At 49.2% G+C, this 14,838-nt stretch overlaps 26 non-coding genes across 26 annotated transcripts; all 26 read left to right on the top strand.

Moving 5' to 3' along the window:
* Window positions 1–78: 78 nt before the first annotated feature.
* Trnas-uga (transfer RNA serine (anticodon UGA)) lies at window positions 79–160 on the top strand. The gene has a single exon. It is a non-coding gene; the product is annotated as a tRNA-Ser (tRNA).
* Window positions 161–771: 611 nt separating this feature from the next.
* Trnaf-gaa (transfer RNA phenylalanine (anticodon GAA)) lies at window positions 772–844 on the top strand. Its single transcript has one exon. It is a non-coding gene; the product is annotated as a tRNA-Phe (tRNA).
* Window positions 845–1,383: 539 nt separating this feature from the next.
* On the top strand, window positions 1,384–1,456 carry Trnak-uuu (transfer RNA lysine (anticodon UUU)). The gene has a single exon. It is a non-coding gene; the product is annotated as a tRNA-Lys (tRNA).
* Window positions 1,457–1,594: 138 nt separating this feature from the next.
* Window positions 1,595–1,676, top strand: Trnas-cga (transfer RNA serine (anticodon CGA)). Its single transcript has one exon. It is a non-coding gene; the product is annotated as a tRNA-Ser (tRNA).
* Window positions 1,677–2,386: 710 nt separating this feature from the next.
* Window positions 2,387–2,468, top strand: Trnas-uga (transfer RNA serine (anticodon UGA)). The gene has a single exon. It is a non-coding gene; the product is annotated as a tRNA-Ser (tRNA).
* Window positions 2,469–3,079: 611 nt separating this feature from the next.
* Trnaf-gaa (transfer RNA phenylalanine (anticodon GAA)) lies at window positions 3,080–3,152 on the top strand. Its single transcript has one exon. It is a non-coding gene; the product is annotated as a tRNA-Phe (tRNA).
* Window positions 3,153–3,691: 539 nt separating this feature from the next.
* Window positions 3,692–3,764, top strand: Trnak-uuu (transfer RNA lysine (anticodon UUU)). The gene has a single exon. It is a non-coding gene; the product is annotated as a tRNA-Lys (tRNA).
* A 138-nt stretch (window positions 3,765–3,902) lies between these two features.
* Window positions 3,903–3,984, top strand: Trnas-cga (transfer RNA serine (anticodon CGA)). Its single transcript has one exon. It is a non-coding gene; the product is annotated as a tRNA-Ser (tRNA).
* Window positions 3,985–4,694: 710 nt separating this feature from the next.
* On the top strand, window positions 4,695–4,776 carry Trnas-uga (transfer RNA serine (anticodon UGA)). Its single transcript has one exon. It is a non-coding gene; the product is annotated as a tRNA-Ser (tRNA).
* A 649-nt stretch (window positions 4,777–5,425) lies between these two features.
* Trnaf-gaa (transfer RNA phenylalanine (anticodon GAA)) lies at window positions 5,426–5,498 on the top strand. Its single transcript has one exon. It is a non-coding gene; the product is annotated as a tRNA-Phe (tRNA).
* A 539-nt stretch (window positions 5,499–6,037) lies between these two features.
* Trnak-uuu (transfer RNA lysine (anticodon UUU)) lies at window positions 6,038–6,110 on the top strand. Its single transcript has one exon. It is a non-coding gene; the product is annotated as a tRNA-Lys (tRNA).
* A 138-nt stretch (window positions 6,111–6,248) lies between these two features.
* Window positions 6,249–6,330, top strand: Trnas-cga (transfer RNA serine (anticodon CGA)). The gene has a single exon. It is a non-coding gene; the product is annotated as a tRNA-Ser (tRNA).
* A 692-nt stretch (window positions 6,331–7,022) lies between these two features.
* Window positions 7,023–7,104, top strand: Trnas-uga (transfer RNA serine (anticodon UGA)). The gene has a single exon. It is a non-coding gene; the product is annotated as a tRNA-Ser (tRNA).
* A 611-nt stretch (window positions 7,105–7,715) lies between these two features.
* On the top strand, window positions 7,716–7,788 carry Trnaf-gaa (transfer RNA phenylalanine (anticodon GAA)). The gene has a single exon. It is a non-coding gene; the product is annotated as a tRNA-Phe (tRNA).
* A 539-nt stretch (window positions 7,789–8,327) lies between these two features.
* Trnak-uuu (transfer RNA lysine (anticodon UUU)) lies at window positions 8,328–8,400 on the top strand. Its single transcript has one exon. It is a non-coding gene; the product is annotated as a tRNA-Lys (tRNA).
* Window positions 8,401–8,538: 138 nt separating this feature from the next.
* Trnas-cga (transfer RNA serine (anticodon CGA)) lies at window positions 8,539–8,620 on the top strand. Its single transcript has one exon. It is a non-coding gene; the product is annotated as a tRNA-Ser (tRNA).
* A 694-nt stretch (window positions 8,621–9,314) lies between these two features.
* Trnas-uga (transfer RNA serine (anticodon UGA)) lies at window positions 9,315–9,396 on the top strand. Its single transcript has one exon. It is a non-coding gene; the product is annotated as a tRNA-Ser (tRNA).
* Window positions 9,397–10,007: 611 nt separating this feature from the next.
* On the top strand, window positions 10,008–10,080 carry Trnaf-gaa (transfer RNA phenylalanine (anticodon GAA)). Its single transcript has one exon. It is a non-coding gene; the product is annotated as a tRNA-Phe (tRNA).
* Window positions 10,081–10,619: 539 nt separating this feature from the next.
* Window positions 10,620–10,692, top strand: Trnak-uuu (transfer RNA lysine (anticodon UUU)). The gene has a single exon. It is a non-coding gene; the product is annotated as a tRNA-Lys (tRNA).
* A 138-nt stretch (window positions 10,693–10,830) lies between these two features.
* On the top strand, window positions 10,831–10,912 carry Trnas-cga (transfer RNA serine (anticodon CGA)). The gene has a single exon. It is a non-coding gene; the product is annotated as a tRNA-Ser (tRNA).
* Window positions 10,913–11,603: 691 nt separating this feature from the next.
* Trnas-uga (transfer RNA serine (anticodon UGA)) lies at window positions 11,604–11,685 on the top strand. The gene has a single exon. It is a non-coding gene; the product is annotated as a tRNA-Ser (tRNA).
* Window positions 11,686–12,296: 611 nt separating this feature from the next.
* Window positions 12,297–12,369, top strand: Trnaf-gaa (transfer RNA phenylalanine (anticodon GAA)). The gene has a single exon. It is a non-coding gene; the product is annotated as a tRNA-Phe (tRNA).
* A 539-nt stretch (window positions 12,370–12,908) lies between these two features.
* Trnak-uuu (transfer RNA lysine (anticodon UUU)) lies at window positions 12,909–12,981 on the top strand. Its single transcript has one exon. It is a non-coding gene; the product is annotated as a tRNA-Lys (tRNA).
* Window positions 12,982–13,119: 138 nt separating this feature from the next.
* Window positions 13,120–13,201, top strand: Trnas-cga (transfer RNA serine (anticodon CGA)). The gene has a single exon. It is a non-coding gene; the product is annotated as a tRNA-Ser (tRNA).
* Window positions 13,202–13,895: 694 nt separating this feature from the next.
* On the top strand, window positions 13,896–13,977 carry Trnas-uga (transfer RNA serine (anticodon UGA)). The gene has a single exon. It is a non-coding gene; the product is annotated as a tRNA-Ser (tRNA).
* A 611-nt stretch (window positions 13,978–14,588) lies between these two features.
* On the top strand, window positions 14,589–14,661 carry Trnaf-gaa (transfer RNA phenylalanine (anticodon GAA)). The gene has a single exon. It is a non-coding gene; the product is annotated as a tRNA-Phe (tRNA).
* The last annotated feature ends 177 nt before the right edge of the window (window positions 14,662–14,838 follow it).

Below are 14,838 nucleotides of genomic sequence, written 5' to 3'. Positions count from 1 at the left end.
TGAGGCCACGCCGTTTTCTGCCACCAGATTGCTTCTAAAGATGGCGGTTTGACTTGTAGGGAGTCGCTTCCGCCACCGGCAGTCGTGGCCGAGTGGTTAAGGCGTCTGACTTGAAATCAGATTCCCTCTGGGAGCGTAGGTTCGAGTCCTGCCGACTGCGAAAATTTTCTCGCTCTCAAAAGGCGGACGTTGAGCTGCATCCTAGCAGTTGCGTCACTACTAAACACGCGGGTCACCAGCAATGTGCAGTGTTATTTGATCGAGGGCGCAGCGTTACAGTCGCGCCCAGAAGCCGCAGCTCATCTCCTCGTCTCACAGCCGTCCACCAGGTGTTAGTACAAGTGTCGCCTCACTGGGCAGTGCAGATGTGTCCATTTTAGCTTACAGACGATGACATGTAGCAATTTATGAGCTAACGCAAGTCGAATGTTTTACCGTGTGTATCTGCTAGATACTGCCTCTCATATGGTGGAGAGGCTCACTCCTTCTTGTGTCTCGTTCTCTGCACACGAGTTGCCCCTGGCATCGATATAGCACGGGTTTTCTAGCGTCAGCGTGGCGTCACGTCAAGTCAGCGAATTCAATATCACACGAATCGAGTCGACATGTTTGCTTGTTACGATGACGGAAGCTGAAGAAATGTGTGTGGAACTTCACTGCATCGGCTGCTCGCCCTTCAGCGTCCCTGTGTCTTATCAGACGAAGGTGACTGTGAAATTGGCAGCGAGGCAGAAGTGAACGAACACATGCAAATGGCAACCTTCGACGTCAGCCGAAATAGCTCAGTTGGGAGAGCGTTAGACTGAAGATCTAAAGGTCCCTGGTTCGATCCCGGGTTTCGGCAGGTACTCGTTTTGGTGCGACGCCAATGGAATTACTCTGTGTTTGTGATAATGCAACTACCGCTGACAACAAAAATGACTCTCTCCTGTAGCTGTTCTGGTTGTCTATTGCATGCCATAAGAGGAACTTACTAGACAACTAACTCCCTTAGAAGCAAAAGAATTAAAAATATCCTACCGACTGCATTCCTTTTTCTGTGTCAGGTGGTGAAGAACGTCTTCAACGGAACCGTGAAATGAGCGAAAGCGTGGGAAACATTGCATTCGAAATGCTTGTGAATTTTCCAATTGCCCAGTGAGTGTCGACAAAACACGTAAATTCTCTGCTCCAACGTATGAGACGTAACAGCTGGTGCAATTTGTTGTTGCATCGTGTGTCAGCAGTCTTCGATAGTGTGTTACGGGCTTAGCGCGATAAGTTTGTAGACAGCATTTAGGCGACGTTTTATTAGTAACGGCCCCATGCAGCGATTGCACAACAGTAAAGGACATGAGTCAATGTATAGTTGTGCATCGTAGGAGATTTTGCACCCTTGTGTGAGCCCGGATAGCTCAGTCGGTAGAGCATTAGGCTTTTAACCTAAGGGTCCAGGGTTCAAGTCCCTGTTCGGGCGGAAATTTTAATACTTTGGTAACGATTCGTCTGGTAGCGGCGGAAACGCTACGGAAAATAATGCAGCTACGCCGTTTTCTGACACCACAGTGTTTTAAACGGTAGCAGTTGCATGTGTCGGGAGAACACCGCGCTAACGGCAGTCGTGGCCGAGTGGTTAAGGCGTCTGACTCGAAATCAGATTCCCTCTGGGAGCGTAGGTTCGAATCCTACCGGCTGCGTGCGATTTTGCGTAAAGAGGAGCAAACGTTTTCGCACACATGTGACATGCGTGGGCGAATGCGGGTGCAACCAGTGACGCCATTCTCAACAAGACGAAAATTTCCGTTTTAAGAATACTGAGTTTTCGCGACGACCGCTGCTTACTGTGCCTATCGGTTCACCTCGCACTGACGCTGGGACTGCAGAAAGCCGTCGCTGAGATGGTGAGTACACAGATGTGCTCGAAAGTGTTGGACAGAGCTAACATTTCATTTTCTTTTTAAGAATCGCAATTTCAATCATTCGAGTGCGGCAAAAGCAGTAGTGCAGCGTTTTTTTTTTTTTTTTTCTTTTCTTAAGATCTCGCAGCTGCTTGGAGGTATGTCCATCGTTTTAAGACGACAGAAAACTAGCGTCAGCGGTGCGTCAGTGGGAAGTCGGTGAAGTCGCCATTGGAGCCATAAGCCAGTAATTACGAAATGCGAATCACTCGCACACCACGCAGCTGTACGATAATGCTCGTGCGTGGGCCCGCATAGCTGAGTCGGTAGAGCGTTAGGTTTTCCACCAAACGGTCCTGGGTTCAAGTCCCTGTCTAGGCGAAAAATTAATACACTTTCTTAACGGCTAATGGAAACCCTACAGGAAAGAGCGAGGCAACGCCGTCTTCTGCCATCAGATTGCGTCTAAGGATGGCGGTTTCACTTGTCGGGAGTCGCTTCCGCCACCGGCAGTCGTGGCCGAGTGGTTAAGGCGTCTGACTTGAAATCAGATTCCCTCTGGGAGCGTAGGTTCGAGTCCTGCCGACTGCGAAAATTTTCTCGCTCTCAAAAGGCGGACGTTGAGCTGCATCCTAGCAGTTGCGTCACTACTAAACACGCGGGTCACCAGCAATGTGCAGTGTTATTTGATCGAGGGCGCAGCGTTACAGTCGCGCCCAGAAGCCGCAGCTCATCTCCTCGTCTCACAGCCGTCCACCAGGTGTTAGTACAAGTGTCGCCTCACTGGGCAGTGCAGATGTGTCCATTTTAGCTTACAGACGATGACATGTAGCAATTTATGAGCTAACGCAAGTCGAATGTTTTACCGTGTGTATCTGCTAGATACTGCCTCTCATATGGTGGAGAGGCTCACTCCTTCTTGTGTCTCGTTCTCTGCACACGAGTTGCCCCTGGCATCGATATAGCACGGGTTTTCTAGCGTCAGCGTGGCGTCACGTCAAGTCAGCGAATTCAATATCACACGAATCGAGTCGACATGTTTGCTTGTTACGATGACGGAAGCTGAAGAAATGTGTGTGGAACTTCACTGCATCGGCTGCTCGCCCTTCAGCGTCCCTGTGTCTTATCAGACGAAGGTGACTGTGAAATTGGCAGCGAGGCAGAAGTGAACGAACACATGCAAATGGCAACCTTCGACGTCAGCCGAAATAGCTCAGTTGGGAGAGCGTTAGACTGAAGATCTAAAGGTCCCTGGTTCGATCCCGGGTTTCGGCAGGTACTCGTTTTGGTGCGACGCCAATGGAATTACTCTGCGTTTGTGATAATGCAACTACCGCTGACAACAAAAATGACTCTCTCCTGTAGCTGTTCTGGTTGTCTATTGCATGCCATAAGAGGAACTTACTAGACAACTAACTCCCTTAGAAGCAAAAGAATTAAAAATATCCTACCGACTGCATTCCTTTTTCTGTGTCAGGTGGTGAAGAACGTCTTCAACGGAACCGTGAAATGAGCGAAAGCGTGGGAAACATTGCATTCGAAATGCTTGTGAATTTTCCAATTGCCCAGTGAGTGTCGACAAAACACGTAAATTCTCTGCTCCAACGTATGAGACGTAACAGCTGGTGCAATTTGTTGTTGCATCGTGTGTCAGCAGTCTTCGATAGTGTGTTACGGGCTTAGCGCGATAAGTTTGTAGACAGCATTTAGGCGACGTTTTATTAGTAACGGCCCCATGCAGCGATTGCACAACAGTAAAGGACATGAGTCAATGTATAGTTGTGCATCGTAGGAGATTTTGCACCCTTGTGTGAGCCCGGATAGCTCAGTCGGTAGAGCATTAGGCTTTTAACCTAAGGGTCCAGGGTTCAAGTCCCTGTTCGGGCGGAAATTTTAATACTTTGGTAACGATTCGTCTGGTAGCGGCGGAAACGCTACGGAAAATAATGCAGCTACGCCGTTTTCTGACACCACAGTGTTTTAAACGGTAGCAGTTGCATGTGTCGGGAGAACACCGCGCTAACGGCAGTCGTGGCCGAGTGGTTAAGGCGTCTGACTCGAAATCAGATTCCCTCTGGGAGCGTAGGTTCGAATCCTACCGGCTGCGTGCGATTTTGCGTAAAGAGGAGCAAACGTTTTCGCACACATGTGACATGCGTGGGCGAATGCGGGTGCAACCAGTGACGCCATTCTCAACAAGACGAAAATTTCCGTTTTAAGAATACTGAGTTTTCGCGACGACCGCTGCTTACTGTGCCTATCGGTTCACCTCGCACTGACGCTGGGACTGCAGAAAGCCGTCGCTGAGATGGTGAGTACACAGATGTGCTCGAAAGTGTTGGACAGAGCTAACATTTCATTTTCTTTTTAAGAATCGCAATTTCAATCATTCGAGTGCGGCAAAAGCAGTAGTGCAGCGTTTTTTTTTTTTTTTTTTCTTTTCTTAAGATCTCGCAGCTGCTTGGAGGTATGTCCATCGTTTTAAGACGACAGAAAACTAGCGTCAGCGGTGCGTCAGTGGGAAGTCGGTGAAGTCGCCATTGGAGCCATAAGCCAGCAATTACGACATGCGAAACACTCGCACACCACGCAGCTGTACGATAATGCTCGTGCGTGGGCCCGCGTAGCTGAGTCGGTAGAGCGTTAGGTTTTCAACCGAAGGGTCCTGGGTTCAAGTCCCTGTCTGGGCGAAAATTAGTACACTTTCGTAACGGCTAATGGAAACCCTAGAGCAAAGAGTGAGGCCACGCCGTTTTCTGCCACCAGATTGCTTCTAAAGATGGCGGTTTGACTTGTCGGGAGTCGCTTCCGCCACCGGCAGTCGTGGCCGAGTGGTTAAGGCGTCTGACTTGAAATCAGATTCCCTCTGGGAGCGTAGGTTCGAGTCCTGCCGACTGCGAAAATTTTCTCGCTCTCGTTCGAGTCCTGCCGACTGCGAAAATTTTCTCGCTCTCAAAAGGCGGACGTTGAGCTGCATCCTAGCAGTTGCGTCACTACTAAACACGTGGGTCACCAGCAATGTGCAGTGTTATTTGATCGAGGGCGCAGCGTTACAGTCGCGCCCAGAAGCCGCAGCTCATCTCCTCGTCTCACAGCCGTCCACCAGGTGTTAGTACAAGTGTCGCCTCACTGGGCAGTGCAGATGTGTCCATTTTAGCTTGCAGACGATGACGTGTAGCAATTTATGAGCTAACGCAAGTCGAATGTTTTACCATGTGTATCTGCTAGATACTGCCTCTCATATGGTGGAGAGGCTCACTCCTTCTTGTGTCTCGTTCTCTGCACACGAGTTGCCCCTGGCATCGATATAGCACGGGTTTTCTAGCGTCAGCGTGGCGTCACGTCAAGTCAGCGAATTCAATATCACACGAATCGAGTCGACATGTTTGCTTGTTACGATGACGGAAGCTGAAGAAATGTGTGTGGAACTTCACTGCATCGGCTGCTCGCCCTTCAGCGTCCCTGTGTCTTATCAGACGAAGGTGACTGTGAAATTGGCAACGAGGCAGAAGTGAACGAACACATGCAAATGGCAACCTTCGCCGTCAGCCGAAATAGCTCAGTTGGGAGAGCGTTAGACTGAAGATCTAAAGGTCCATGGTTCGATCCCGGGTTTCGGCAGGTACTCGTTTTGATGCGACGCCAATGGAATTACTCTGCGTTTGTGATAATGCAACTACCGCTGACAACAAAAATGACTCTCTCCTGTAGCTGTTCTGGTTGTCTATTGCATGCCACAAGAGGAACTTACTAGATAACTAACTCCCTTAGAAGCAAAAGAATTAAAAATATCCTACCGACTGCATTCCTTTTTCTGTGTCAGGTGGTGAAGAACGTCTTCAACGGAACCGTGAAATGAGCGAAAGCGTGGGAAACATTGCATTCGAAATGCTTGTGAATTTTCCAATTGCCCAGTGAGTGTCGACAAAACACGTAAATTCTCTGCTCCAACGTATGAGACGTAACAACTGGTGCAATTTGTTGTTGCATCGTGTGTCAGCAGTCTTCGATAGTGTGTTACGGGCTTAGCGCGATAAGTTTGTAGACAGCATTTAGGCGACGTTTTATTAGTAACGGCCCCATGCAGCGATTGCACAACAGTAAAGGACATGAGTCAATGTATAGTTGTGCATCGTAGGAGATTTTGCAGCCTTGTGTGAGCCCGGATAGCTCAGTCGGTAGAGCATTAGGCTTTTAACCTAAGGGTCCAGGGTTCAAGTCCCTGTCCGGGCGGAAATTTTAATACTTTGGTAGCGATTCGTCTGGTAGCGGTGGAAACGCTACGGAAAATAATGCAGCTACGCCGTTTTCTGACACCACAGCGTTTTATACGGTAGCAGTTGCATGTGTCGGGAGAACACCGCGCTAACGGCAGTCGTGGCCGAGTGGTTAAGGCGTCTGACTCGAAATCAGATTCCCTCTGGGAGCGTAGGTTCGAATCCTACCGGCTGCGTGCGATTTTGCGTAAAGAGGAGCAAACGTTTTCGCACACATGTGACATGCGTGGGCGAATGCGGGTGCAACCAGTGACGCCATTCTCAACAAGACGAAAATTTCCGTTTTAAGAATACTGAGTTTTCGCGACGACCGCTGCTTACTGTGCCTATCGGTTAACCTCGCACTGACGCTGGGACTGCAGAAAGCCGTCGCTGAGATGGTGAGTACACAGATGTGCTCGAAAATTTCATTTTCTTTTTAAGAATCGCAATTTCAATCATTCGAGTGCGGCAAAAGCAGTAGTGCAGCGTTTTTTTTTTTTTTTTTTCTTTTCTTAAGATCTCGCAGCTGCTTGGAGGTATGTCCATCGTTTTAAGACGACAGAAAACTAGCGTCAGCGGTGCGTCAGTGGGAAGTCGGTGAAGTCGCCATTGGAGCCATAAGCCAGCAATTACGACATGCGAAACACTCGCACACCACGCAGCTGTACGATAATGCTCGTGCGTGGGCCCGCATAGCTGAGTCGGTAGAGCGTTAGGTTTTCAACCGAAGGGTCCTGGGTTCAAGTCCCTGTCTGGGCGAAAATTAGTACACTTTCGTAACGGCTAATGGAAACCCTACAGCAAAGAGTGAGGCCACGCCGTTTTCTGCCATCAGATTGCTTCTAAAGATGGCGGTTTGACTTGTCGGGAGTCGCTTCCGCCACCGGCAGTCGTGGCCGAGTGGTTAAGGCGTCTGACTTGAAATCAGATTCCCTCTGGGAGCGTAGGTTCGAGTCCTGCCGACTGCGAAAATTTTCTCGCTCTCAAAAGGCGGACGTTGAGCTGCATCCTAGCAGTTGCGTCACTACTAAACACGTGGGTCACCAGCAATGTGCAGTGTTATTTGATCGAGGGCGCAGCGTTACAGTCGCGCCCAGAAGCCGCAGCTCATCTCCTCGTCTCACAGCCGTCCACCAGGTGTTAGTACAAGTGTCGCCTCACTGGGCAGTGCAGATGTGTCCATTTTAGCTTGCAGACGATGACGTGTAGCAATTTATGAGCTAACGCAAGTCGAATGTTTTACCATGTGTATCTGCTAGATACTGCCTCTCATATGGTGGAGAGGCTCACTCCTTCTTGTGTCTCGTTCTCTGCACACGAGTTGCCCCTGGCATCGATATAGCACGGGTTTTCTAGCGTCAGCGTGGCGTCACGTCAAGTCAGCGAATTCAATATCACACGAATCGAGTCGACATGTTTGCTTGTTACGATGACGGAAGCTGAAGAAATGTGTGTGGAACTTCACTGCATCGGCTGCTCGCCCTTCAGCGTCCCTGTGTCTTATCAGACGAAGGTGACTGTGAAATTGGCAACGAGGCAGAAGTGAACGAACACATGCAAATGGCAACCTTCGCCGTCAGCCGAAATAGCTCAGTTGGGAGAGCGTTAGACTGAAGATCTAAAGGTCCCTGGTTCGATCCCGGGTTTCGGCAGGTACTCGTTTTGATGCGACGCCAATGGAATTACTCTGCGTTTGTGATAATGCAACTACCGCTGACAACAAAAATGACTCTCTCCTGTAGCTGTTCTGGTTGTCTATTGCATGCCACAAGAGGAACTTACTAGATAACTAACTCCCTTAGAAGCAAAAGAATTAAAAATATCCTACCGACTGCATTCCTTTTTCTGTGTCAGGTGGTGAAGAACGTCTTCAACGGAACCGTGAAATGAGCGAAAGCGTGGGAAACATTGCATTCGAAATGCTTGTGAATTTTCCAATTGCCCAGTGAGTGTCGACAAAACACGTAAATTCTCTGCTCCAACGTATGAGACGTAATAACTGGTGCAATTTGTTGTTGCATCGTGTGTCAGCAGTCTTCGATAGTGTGTTACGGGCTTAGCGCGATAAGTTTGTAGACAGCATTTAGGCGACGTTTTATTAGTAACGGCCCCATGCAGCGATTGCACAACAGTAAAGGACATGAGTCAATGTATAGTTGTGCATCGTAGGAGATTTTGCAGCCTTGTGTGAGCCCGGATAGCTCAGTCGGTAGAGCATTAGGCTTTTAACCTAAGGGTCCAGGGTTCAAGTCCCTGTCCGGGCGGAAATTTTAATACTTTGGTAGCGATTCGTCTGGTAGCGGTGGAAACGCTACGGAAAATAATGCAGCTACGCCGTTTTCTGACACCACAGCGTTTTATACGGTAGCAGTTGCATGTGTCGGGAGAACACCGCGCTAACGGCAGTCGTGGCCGAGTGGTTAAGGCGTCTGACTCGAAATCAGATTCCCTCTGGGAGCGTAGGTTCGAATCCTACCGGCTGCGTGCGATTTTGCGTAAAGAGGAGCAAACGTTTTCGCACACATGTGACATGCGTGGGCGAATGCGGGTGCAACCAGTGACGCCATTCTCAACAAGACGAAAATTTCCGTTTTAAGAATACTGAGTTTTCGCGACGACCGCTGCTTACTGTGCCTATCGGTTAACCTCGCACTGACGCTGGGACTGCAGAAAGCCGTCGCTGAGATGGTGAGTACACAGATGTGCTCGAAAATTTCATTTTCTTTTTAAGAATCGCAATTTCAATCATTCGAGTGCGGCAAAAGCAGTAGTGCAGCGTTTTTTTTTTTTTTTTTTTTCTTTTCTTAAGATCTCGCAGCTGCTTGGAGGTATGTCCATCGTTTTAAGACGACAGAAAACTAGCGTCAGCGGTGCGTCAGTGGGAAGTCGGTGAAGTCGCCATTGGAGCCATAAGCCAGCAATTACGACATGCGAAACACTCGCACACCACGCAGCTGTACGATAATGCTCGTGCGTGGGCCCGCATAGCTGAGTCGGTAGAGCGTTAGGTTTTCAACCGAAGGGTCCTGGGTTCAAGTCCCTGTCTGGGCGAAAATTAGTACACTTTCGTAACGGCTAATGGAAACCCTACAGCAAAGAGTGAGGCCACGCCGTTTTCTGCCATCATATTGCTTCTAAAGATGGCGGTTTGACTTGTCGGGAGTCGCTTCCGCCACCGGCAGTCGTGGCCGAGTGGTTAAGGCGTCTGACTTGAAATCAGATTCCCTCTGGGAGCGTAGGTTCGAGTCCTGCCGACTGCGAAAATTTTCTCGCTCTCAAAAGGCGGACGTTGAGCTGCATCCTAGCAGTTGCGTCACTACTAAACACGTGGGTCACCAGCAATGTGCAGTGTTATTTGATCGAGGGCGCAGCGTTACAGTCGCGCCCAGAAGCCGCAGCTCATCTCCTCGTCTCACAGCCGTCCACCAGGTGTTAGTACAAGTGTCGCCTCACTGGGCAGTGCAGATGTGTCCATTTTAGCTTGCAGACGATGACGTGTAGCAATTTATGAGCTAACGCAAGTCGAATGTTTTACCATGTGTATCTGCTAGATACTGCCTCTCATATGGTGGAGAGGCTCACTCCTTCTTGTGTCTCGTTCTCTGCACACGAGTTGCCCCTGGCATCGATATAGCACGGGTTTTCTAGCGTCAGCGTGGCGTCACGTCAAGTCAGCGAATTCAATATCACACGAATCGAGTCGACATGTTTGCTTGTTACGATGACGGAAGCTGAAGAAATGTGTGTGGAACTTCACTGCATCGGCTGCTCGCCCTTCAGCGTCCCTGTGTCTTATCAGACGAAGGTGACTGTGAAATTGGCAACGAGGCAGAAGTGAACGAACACATGCAAATGGCAACCTTCGCCGTCAGCCGAAATAGCTCAGTTGGGAGAGCGTTAGACTGAAGATCTAAAGGTCCCTGGTTCGATCCCGGGTTTCGGCAGGTACTCGTTTTGATGCGACGCCAATGGAATTACTCTGCGTTTGTGATAATGCAACTACCGCTGACAACAAAAATGACTCTCTCCTGTAGCTGTTCTGGTTGTCTATTGCATGCCACAAGAGGAACTTACTAGATAACTAACTCCCTTAGAAGCAAAAGAATTAAAAATATCCTACCGACTGCATTCCTTTGTCTGTGTCAGGTGGTGAAGAACGTCTTCAACGGAACCGTGAAATGAGCGAAAGCGTGGGAAACATTGCATTCGAAATGCTTGTGAATTTTCCAATTGCCCAGTGAGTGTCGACAAAACACGTAAATTCTCTGCTCCAACGTATGAGACGTAACAACTGGTGCAATTTGTTGTTGCATCGTGTGTCAGCAGTCTTCGATAGTGTGTTACGGGCTTAGCGCGATAAGTTTGTAGACAGCATTTAGGCGACGTTTTATTAGTAATGGCCCCATGCAGCGATTGCACAACAGTAAAGGACATGAGTCAATGTATAGTTGTGCATCGTAGGAGATTTTGCAGCCTTGTGTGAGCCCGGATAGCTCAGTCGGTAGAGCATTAGGCTTTTAACCTAAGGGTCCAGGGTTCAAGTCCCTGTCCAGGCGGAAATTTTAATACTTTGGTAGCGATTCGTCTGGTAGCGGTGGAAACGCTACGGAAAATAATGCAGCTACGCCGTTTTCTGACACCACAGCGTTTTATACGGTAGCAGTTGCATGTGTCGGGAGAACACCGCGCTAACGGCAGTCGTGGCCGAGTGGTTAAGGCGTCTGACTCGAAATCAGATTCCCTCTGGGAGCGTAGGTTCGAATCCTACCGGCTGCGTGCGATTTTGCGTAAAGAGGAGCAAACGTTTTCGCACACATGTGACATGCGTGGGCGAATGCGGGTGCAACCAGTGACGCCATTCTCAACAAGACGAAAATTTCCGTTTTAAGAATACTGAGTTTTCGCGAAGACCGCTGCTTACTGTGCCTATCGGTTAACCTCGCACTGACGCTGGGACTGCAGAAAGCCGTCGCTGAGATGGTGAGTACACAGATGTGCTCGAAAATTTCATTTTCTTTTTAAGAATCGCAATTTCAATCATTCGAGTGCGGCAAAAGCAGTAGTGCAGCGTTTTTTTTTTTTTTTTTCTTTTCTTAAGATCTCGCAGCTGCTTGGAGGTATGTCCATCGTTTTAAGACGACAGAAAACTAGCGTCAGCGGTGCGTCAGTGGGAAGTCGGTGAAGTCGCCATTGGAGCCATAAGCCAGCAATTACGACATGCGAAACACTCGCACACCACGCAGCTGTACGATAATGCTCGTGCGTGGGCCCGCATAGCTGAGTCGGTAGAGCGTTAGGTTTTCAACCGAAGGGTCCTGGGTTCAAGTCCCTGTCTGGGCGAAAATTAGTACACTTTCGTAACGGCTAATGGAAACCCTACAGCAAAGAGTGAGGCCACGCCGTTTTCTGCCATCATATTGCTTCTAAAGATGGCGGTTTGACTTGTCGGGAGTCGCTTCCGCCACCGGCAGTCGTGGCCGAGTGGTTAAGGCGTCTGACTTGAAATCAGATTCCCTCTGGGAGCGTAGGTTCGAGTCCTGCCGACTGCGAAAATTTTCTCGCTCTCAAAAGGCGGACGTTGAGCTGCATCCTAGCAGTTGCGTCACTACTAAACACGTGGGTCACCAGCAATGTGCAGTGTTATTTGATCGAGGGCGCAGCGTTACAGTCGCGCCCAGAAGCCGCAGCTCATCTCCTCGTCTCACAGCCGTCCACCAGGTGTTAGTACAAGTGTCGCCTCACTGGGCAGTGCAGATGTGTCCATTTTAGCTTGCAGACGATGACGTGTAGCAATTTATGAGCTAACGCAAGTCGAATGTTTTACCATGTGTATCTGCTAGATACTGCCTCTCATATGGTGGAGAGGCTCACTCCTTCTTGTGTCTCGTTCTCTGCACACGAGTTGCCCCTGGCATCGATATAGCACGGGTTTTCTAGCGTCAGCGTGGCGTCACGTCAAGTCAGCGAATTCAATATCACACGAATCGAGTCGACATGTTTGCTTGTTACGATGACGGAAGCTGAAGAAATGTGTGTGGAACTTCACTGCATCGGCTGCTCGCCCTTCAGCGTCCCTGTGTCTTATCAGACGAAGGTGACTGTGAAATTGGCAACGAGGCAGAAGTGAACGAACACATGCAAATGGCAACCTTCGCCGTCAGCCGAAATAGCTCAGTTGGGAGAGCGTTAGACTGAAGATCTAAAGGTCCATGGTTCGATCCCGGGTTTCGGCAGGTACTCGTTTTGATGCGACGCCAATGGAATTACTCTGCGTTTGTGATAATGCAACTACCGCTGACAACAAAAATGACTCTCTCCTGTAGCTGTTCTGGTTGTCTATTGCATGCCACAAGAGGAACTTACTAGATAACTAACTCCCTTAGAAGCAAAAGAATTAAAAATATCCTACCGACTGCATTCCTTTTTCTGTGTCAGGTGGTGAAGAACGTCTTCAACGGAACCGTGAAATGAGCGAAAGCGTGGGAAACATTGCATTCGAAATGCTTGTGAATTTTCCAATTGCCCAGTGAGTGTCGACAAAACACGTAAATTCTCTGCTCCAACGTATGAGACGTAACAACTGGTGCAATTTGTTGTTGCATCGTGTGTCAGCAGTCTTCGATAGTGTGTTACGGGCTTAGCGCGATAAGTTTGTAGACAGCATTTAGGCGACGTTTTATTAGTAACGGCCCCATGCAGCGATTGCACAACAGTAAAGGACATGAGTCAATGTATAGTTGTGCATCGTAGGAGATTTTGCAGCCTTGTGTGAGCCCGGATAGCTCAGTCGGTAGAGCATTAGGCTTTTAACCTAAGGGTCCAGGGTTCAAGTCCCTGTCCGGGCGGAAATTTTAATACTTTGGTAGCGATTCGTCTGGTAGCGGTGGAAACGCTACGGAAAATAATGCAGCTACGCCGTTTTCTGACACCACAGCGTTTTATACGGTAGCAGTTGCATGTGTCGGGAGAACACCGCGCTAACGGCAGTCGTGGCCGAGTGGTTAAGGCGTCTGACTCGAAATCAGATTCCCTCTGGGAGCGTAGGTTCGAATCCTACCGGCTGCGTGCGATTTTGCGTAAAGAGGAGCAAACGTTTTCGCACACATGTGACATGCGTGGGCGAATGCGGGTGCAACCAGTGACGCCATTCTCAACAAGACGAAAATTTCCGTTTTAAGAATACTGAGTTTTCGCGACGACCGCTGCTTACTGTGCCTATCGGTTAACCTCGCACTGACGCTGGGACTGCAGAAAGCCGTCGCTGAGATGGTGAGTACACAGATGTGCTCGAAAATTTCATTTTCTTTTTAAGAATCGCAATTTCAATCATTCGAGTGCGGCAAAAGCAGTAGTGCAGCGTTTTTTTTTTTTTTTTTTTTCTTTTCTTAAGATCTCGCAGCTGCTTGGAGGTATGTCCATCGTTTTAAGACGACAGAAAACTAGCGTCAGCGGTGCGTCAGTGGGAAGTCGGTGAAGTCGCCATTGGAGCCATAAGCCAGCAATTACGACATGCGAAACACTCGCACACCACGCAGCTGTACGATAATGCTCGTGCGTGGGCCCGCATAGCTGAGTCGGTAGAGCGTTAGGTTTTCAACCGAAGGGTCCTGGGTTCAAGTCCCTGTCTGGGCGAAAATTAGTACACTTTCGTAACGGCTAATGGAAACCCTACAGCAAAGAGTGAGGCCACGCCGTTTTCTGCCATCATATTGCTTCTAAAGATGGCGGTTTGACTTGTCGGGAGTCGCTTCCGCCACCGGCAGTCGTGGCCGAGTGGTTAAGGCGTCTGACTTGAAATCAGATTCCCTCTGGGAGCGTAGGTTCGAGTCCTGCCGACTGCGAAAATTTTCTCGCTCTCAAAAGGCGGACGTTGAGCTGCATCCTAGCAGTTGCGTCACTACTAAACACGTGGGTCACCAGCAATGTGCAGTGTTATTTGATCGAGGGCGCAGCGTTACAGTCGCGCCCAGAAGCCGCAGCTCATCTCCTCGTCTCACAGCCGTCCACCAGGTGTTAGTACAAGTGTCGCCTCACTGGGCAGTGCAGATGTGTCCATTTTAGCTTGCAGACGATGACGTGTAGCAATTTATGAGCTAACGCAAGTCGAATGTTTTACCATGTGTATCTGCTAGATACTGCCTCTCATATGGTGGAGAGGCTCACTCCTTCTTGTGTCTCGTTCTCTGCACACGAGTTGCCCCTGGCATCGATATAGCACGGGTTTTCTAGCGTCAGCGTGGCGTCACGTCAAGTCAGCGAATTCAATATCACACGAATCGAGTCGACATGTTTGCTTGTTACGATGACGGAAGCTGAAGAAATGTGTGTGGAACTTCACTGCATCGGCTGCTCGCCCTTCAGCGTCCCTGTGTCTTATCAGACGAAGGTGACTGTGAAATTGGCAACGAGGCAGAAGTGAACGAACACATGCAAATGGCAACCTTCGCCGTCAGCCGAAATAGCTCAGTTGGGAGAGCGTTAGACTGAAGATCTAAAGGTCCCTGGTTCGATCCCGGGTTTCGGCAGGTACTCGTTTTGATGCGACGCCAATGGAATTACTCTGCGTTTGTGATAATGCAACTACCGCTGACAACAAAAATGACTCTCTCCTGTAGCTGTTCTGGTTGTCTATTGCATGCCACAAGAGGAACTTACTAGATAACTAACTCCCTTAGAAGCAAAAGAATTAAAAATATCCTACC

The sequence above is a fragment of the Schistocerca cancellata genome, unplaced genomic scaffold (assembly GCF_023864275.1).
Source record: "Schistocerca cancellata isolate TAMUIC-IGC-003103 unplaced genomic scaffold, iqSchCanc2.1 HiC_scaffold_582, whole genome shotgun sequence".
In the NCBI taxonomy this organism is placed as follows: Eukaryota; Metazoa; Arthropoda; class Insecta; order Orthoptera; family Acrididae; genus Schistocerca; species Schistocerca cancellata.
The sequence above is the reverse complement of the archived record's forward strand: the minus strand, read 5'-3'. Positions and strand labels throughout refer to the sequence as shown.